Here is a 6000-nt window from a genome sequence, read left to right as displayed (position 1 = left end):
AATAGGATGCTAGGAATTATTAAGAAAGGGATAGAAAATAAGACCCAGAATATATTACTGTCTTTGTATAAAACTATGGTACACCCACATCTTGAATACTGTGTACAGATGTGGTCTCCTCACCTCAAAAAAGATATTTTGGCCTTGGAAAGGGTTCAGAAAAGGGCAACTAAAATGATTAGGGGTTTGGAACGGGTCCCATATGAGGAGAGGTTAAAGTGACTGGGATTTTTCAGTTTAGAAAAGAGGAGACTGAGGGGCAATATGATAGAGGTATATAAAATCATGAGTGGTGTGGAGAGGACAGATAAAGAAAAGTTATTTATTAGTTCCCTAAATAGAAGAACTAGAGGACACCAAATGAAATTAATGGGTAGCAGGTTTAAAACTAATAAAAGAAAGTTCTTCTTCACACAGCGTGCAGTCAATCTGTGGAACTCCTTGCCAGAGGAGGCTGAGAAGGCTAGGACTATAATAGAGTTTAAAGAGAAGCTGGATAATTTCATGGAGGTTAGGTCCATAAAAGGCTATTAGCCGGGGATAAAATGGTGTCCTTGGCCTCTGTTTGTCAGAGGCTGGAGAGGGATTGCAGGAGACAAATCGCTTGATCATTGTCTTTGGTCCACCCTCTCTGGGGAACCTGGTGCTGGCCACTGTCGGCAGACAGGATACTGGGCTAGATGGACCTTTGGTCTGACCCAGTACGGCCGTTCTTATGTTCTTATGTACCAATTGGCAGCTTAAGAAAATCATTGGGACACATTAAATGCTCCCAGTATTAGCTTGTCCCCAGTCTTATTGTCGCCCATTCGCTTTGTTCTACTCCCCATCTCCAGCACCCATATTAAAAAGATAAACCTGCTAAAAGATCAAGAAAAGCCAGTGCAATAAATAGACTTTGAAATTTATATCTAACTGTTGTTTTTAAGACCCTCTAAATATTTTCACATGAATCACTGCAGGACTTTGGATCAGTAAAGAATGCTCTGTTATATTTACAGTATAATATTTGGTCAAACAAGGAGGCAATAAAAGATGGAAGATCAAATGTTGCTGAGCATTTGTTATTAGGTAGTACTGTGCCTCTAACTTCAGTGAAGTAAGCTGTAGTTCAGTTTAGTGTGGTTATTCCCTTCATTCCACTGGTTAGTCAAAACCCACTATGCTACATATCTGAGTCATTCCCTCAGACATTCTGCCTTGTATCAGCACTTCCTCATTTAAAGCAGGGACTGGATTCTAGCACTGCATTTGATTTTCAGCCCTCTCGAGCAAAGTATCAAGAAAATCTACAGAGACGTAAGTTAGAATTTTTTTTTATAGTGAAAAAAGCATCTGAGATCTAAGCTTGTCGGGATCTTTTTATACCTGCTTCAGGAGTGGTGTTTGTGTTTAGAAAACTAGAAGTGAGAAGTGAAAGTTGTTTCTGCTGTGAGTGGCAATATGCTGGGGGAGATAAAAGAAAACAACATTGGTCTCTAATTTCTCTTAAATATAATTTGCTTTAGTATTGATTTGGGGTGCTGTGAGGGGCGGGGCGCACACGTACCCGTGCTCACATGCTCAGGTATGAGAAGTGACTGCTTAAAAACTAATTGCAGAGGAGAAAAGCAAACCAATGCCACTGACTAAAAGCTTACCAGTGAGAACAAAGGTCGCTGTCACATGAAGGTAAATGTTATCTGCACTATGTGTTTAATTAACTAAATGACATGCTTTATCTGTATTGATATTCACTTTCCTTGACCATTGTGTTGAACAAGATTATTGGCATCAGCTAAGCTGCAGCTGTGAAGTTTAGAGTAGTTTGCAAAAAGTGAATGCTGAATTTCAGCATAAATATTCACACTGAACACTTGATGCTGAAAGTTATTTAACCCATCTGGGAAAGGAAACTATAACAAACAAACCTATTAGTGACATCACTAAACACACTTTAAAGTTTCAGATGCAGAGTTTTCCCAATGATCTGCTTGCGTCCAATTCACAGAGCAAGAGAGTCATCTGTTGAAATTATCCAGCAAATATTGAAAAACAAATAAACACAAGAAAATCTTAAGCTGCTGACAGACCACTGCTGTGCTCACTTATTTATTATTGATGCTGAGGTAGCATGTAAGTATCCCAATAAGAGGTTAGAGTTGCATCGTATCAAGCAGGTAACAAAGACAGCCTGTGCCCCGAAGAGTTCAGGACAGTTGCATAGATGAGTCATAGAGGTTGAAGTAACCACAGGTGTTTGTCATCTTAGCGAGAGGGAGTGATTTGTGCACCCCATGGCACAGGGAAGCTTTAGGAGGGATATAATGTTGTGATTTTTAATGGGATATTTCAATACAATATTTGGTATAAATTACTCATTTAGTTCTACTCCCAGAAGTGGTACATTCCAGTCATATAGAACAGAGAAACCTGAAGGACACTTATGAGTGAACAGGTATGATATTAAGAGAGCAGAATGTTTTTTAAAAAAATGTAAATAAAAATAGTTACCAGACCAACCTGTAAATAATGAACCATGTGGATTGGAGCTAAATTCCGCCCCCTCCTCCCCCTGCTCCAATAGTCCTCAGAGGCAAGCTTAAACCACGGTCATAATCAGACCAAAGCTAGCAGGAACTTTTCCAAAATGTTTATTTGCCAAAAGCCAAGGTTCCTAATTCCCCTTTTCAAATGTGGAAGTCAATAGGACTTAGATGCTTTTGAAAAATTGACCTGAGATAATTAAAGTTCTTCCATCATTTAAACACCATTATCAGTTCTGAAAATACAGTAAAACCACATTAACAAACATCTCTGTCATTCTGAATACCAAAGGTCTTCAGTAATTTGCAATCTGCCTCTTAGCCCCAGCCTACACTATAAATGTATGTCAGTATGGCTCTGTCGCTTCAGAGTGTCAGAAAATCCATACCTCAGAGACAGGGTTATATTGAGAAAACTCCTGGCACACACACACACAGCTCTATGTGGACAGGAGGGCTTCTCCCACATAACTACTGCCTCTTCTCACATAACTACTGCCTCTTGGGGAGGTGTCAATGGGAGCAGCTCTCCTGTTGGCCTAGGAGGTAGTGTCTCCACTATGTGCTACAGATGGTGCAGCTGCACTGCAGTAACAGTAGACAAGCCCTTAGCAGTGCAGGGAATGCAACACAAAAATGCAGGGATTGGTGCAGCGGATCCTCCTCAGGAAGCCAAAGAATATTTTTAAGTAGTAACAGTTGCCTTTTCCTCCCAACATTAGGTAATCAAAATGTTTTCAAAGTGCAGTCACTTGCAAAGATTTTCCCATAATCTTTTGTTAGTGAGGTTCTAACAGGACGTTGCACAAGTTGCTGGCTAGCCTCACCCACCAATACAAAAGGTCTCTTTCAGTCCTGCTAGAAGATGCCTGCTGCTAAGCTTTCCTTTGACGGCACAAGAATGCCCTTCTTCAAGGGAAACCATCCTGAGAAAACTAGGTACCCTTCTCTCCTTTACAAGCAGGCCAGCTGGTTCCTGCTCATTGTGCTATGCTCATTTAATTTATCATTGATTTTAAATCAATAAAGACTTTTAAAAAAATATCATGTAACTAGGTTTGATTAGTCACCTCTGAACCTCGCTGCAAAACATCCTACTCTGGTTCCCTTTTTTGTTGTAGAAATCACACACATTTTGGTAGTCAGTTCTAATTACCTTCATGAACTCTCATCAGAAGTAACATGTCTGCGCTTGATTTACACACACCCACACACACACACACACACAAATATTTGCTACCTCCTTGTGCTCCATCACCATCTGCCCCTCTTCCCTATTGATTCTCAGTCCCACATCTGCTTTAGTCACTACAGACTGGAATCTGATGTTACTTAGCACAAGTCTATGGGTCTATTTGGGGAGCCAGGTGCTTCTCAATATGAGTAAGGGTACGTCTAGACTACAGACTTTTGTCGACAGAAGTTTTGTCGACAGTATCTATCGACAAAACTTCTGTCGACAAAGAGCGTCTAGACACATTCAGTTCTGTCGACAAAGCAAGCTGCTTTGTTGACAAAACCCTGTAGTCTAGACACAACCCTACATGCAAAAACACCTTCTGTCGACAGAACTCTGTCGACAAAAGGCGTTATGCCTCGTAAAATGAGGTTTACCAGCGTCGACAAAACTGCTGAGTTCTGTCAACGTTATGTCGACAGAACTCAGCGGTAGTGTAGACGCAGGTATAGTTTTGTCGACAAAAGTCCACTTTTGTCGACAAAACTCTGTAGTCTAGACACACCCTCAGAGTATCAGGAGTTGGGCCCACGAGTTTCATTAGGAAGTCAGAAAGAAGCTCTGAAAATATTTTGTTCATGGTATATACAATATTTTGAAAAAAAATAAAAATAACTGGTTTCTCCACCACTCTTCTTTTGCTGAACTTACATCATAGCACTATCTCCCCATAAATAGGAAATGCCTTATTTCCAGTGACAGAAAGCCATGTAGGCAGCTTTCACTGTCATTCATGGGAATTAAAGAATAATCTTCCTATAAAAGTACGGCAAAAGATATCAGACAGATGATACCTCGCATATAGATGGCAATGGAGCAATTTTGCTTGATGAGTAAAACTGCATCAAGTACAGAGCACTTGTCCTTTCGTGGACATAATGCAAATTCAAAGGCAAAGGAGCACTGTAAATTCTGATGTGTATTATTGAATTTCTTGGGAGCACCATTCCCTTCAGATTATTTCAAGGCAGATCAAACTCCCTAGTAGGCAATTACTGCTCAGGTTTCTGCACAATACCTCTTACTAAGGATGACAGTCCCCTACCTGCCTGTCTTTTACTTAATTCTGTTTATTAGTGTGTGTAATAGTCACAAACTTACAAATACACACTCTGTGCATTTATAATATAGATACACACAATCCTGCTAACACTTACATACAAGTAATTTTACTTACATAAGTGATCCCACTGCTGCAATGAATCACAACTTTTCACATTCTTCATTTAAATAAGCTAAATAACAGACAACAGGACTCAGTTCTTTGTGTACATAAAAGTTTGCAGGATCAGGCCCCACAAAAAATGAGATGTGTAAGTGTAAAGGAAACATTGCCACTGGATCACTTGCCCATTATGAAACAAATGTAATGTAATTTAAGTCTGACACCTCTGATTGTGCTTGGATTTGATTAAAAAAAAATCACTTAAACCACTGACAGTACGATATCCAGAGAAGCAGAGAGATCATCTAGCTCAGATGTTCTGAAACTGCAGATCAGGAACCCAAAGTTGGTCGTGACCCCATTTTGATGGAATCACTTGGTCTGGCTTAAACTTGCTGTATCCAAGGCCAAAGCCCAAGTGCAAGGGTTACAACCCAAGACCATAGGGGCTCAAGCTACAGGTCCCCTATCTGGGGCTGAAGCCCTGAAGCTTCCGATTTGCCCCTCTTCTTCTGAGGTGGAAAGGCTTTGGCCCCCTGGCCTAACCCAAGATGGCAGGGATTGAGTGGGCTCAAGCTTTGATACCCCACCCCCACCTGGGATCCTGTAGTAATGTTTCCTGCCAGAATGGGGGTGCAGTGCAATGAAGTTTGAGATCCCCTGGTCCAGCTATTTCAATAAAGGAAAGGAAGAGGCATCTTCGTGGCATATATTCTAAAAAACTACTCACGGGAGGAAACAGTAGGCCAAATTGTTCTCTGGTACATCCAGCTAGGACCATTAACTTCATTGGCCTGGATTAGAATTTAGCACACAGTAAGAAAGGTAAAAATGAAAAATAACCACTTTGCTAATTGCAAACATAGAGAGAGTTTTCTAGAGAAGCCTAAATGAAGCCCAAACCAGAAATTGCTCTTACTAGCCCATCCTCAGTCCCTCAAGACTTGATATACTGTAAGCAGTGAGCTAGGATACACACCCCCTCATCCAAAGCCCATGTTGTCACCAATGTTAATGGGAGGTGAACAAGAGTAGAGTACAACTTGAACAGAGCAGCAAAGGAGTGCAATATT

General features: G+C 40.7%; 1 protein-coding gene across 2 annotated transcripts in view; it reads left to right on the top strand.

Moving 5' to 3' along the window:
* The first annotated feature begins 1140 nt into the window (after nt 1-1140).
* LOC102447648 (myelin-oligodendrocyte glycoprotein-like) overlaps nt 1141-6000 on the top strand; it is a 55572-nt gene continuing 50712 nt past the window's right edge. Inside the window, exon 1 of one of the 2 annotated variants that reach the window (XM_014581018.4) lies at nt 1141-1299. The gene's annotated coding sequence lies outside the window, so the exon portion shown is untranslated. The remainder of the gene's footprint in view (nt 1300-6000) is intronic. The other variant, XM_006137891.5, reaches the window with a different exon arrangement.

The sequence above is a fragment of the Pelodiscus sinensis genome, chromosome 1 (assembly GCF_052426305.1).
Source record: "Pelodiscus sinensis isolate ZL-2025 chromosome 1, ASM5242630v1, whole genome shotgun sequence".
Taxonomy (NCBI): Eukaryota; Metazoa; Chordata; order Testudines; family Trionychidae; genus Pelodiscus; species Pelodiscus sinensis.
This window is presented reverse-complemented; position numbering and strand designations above follow the sequence as displayed.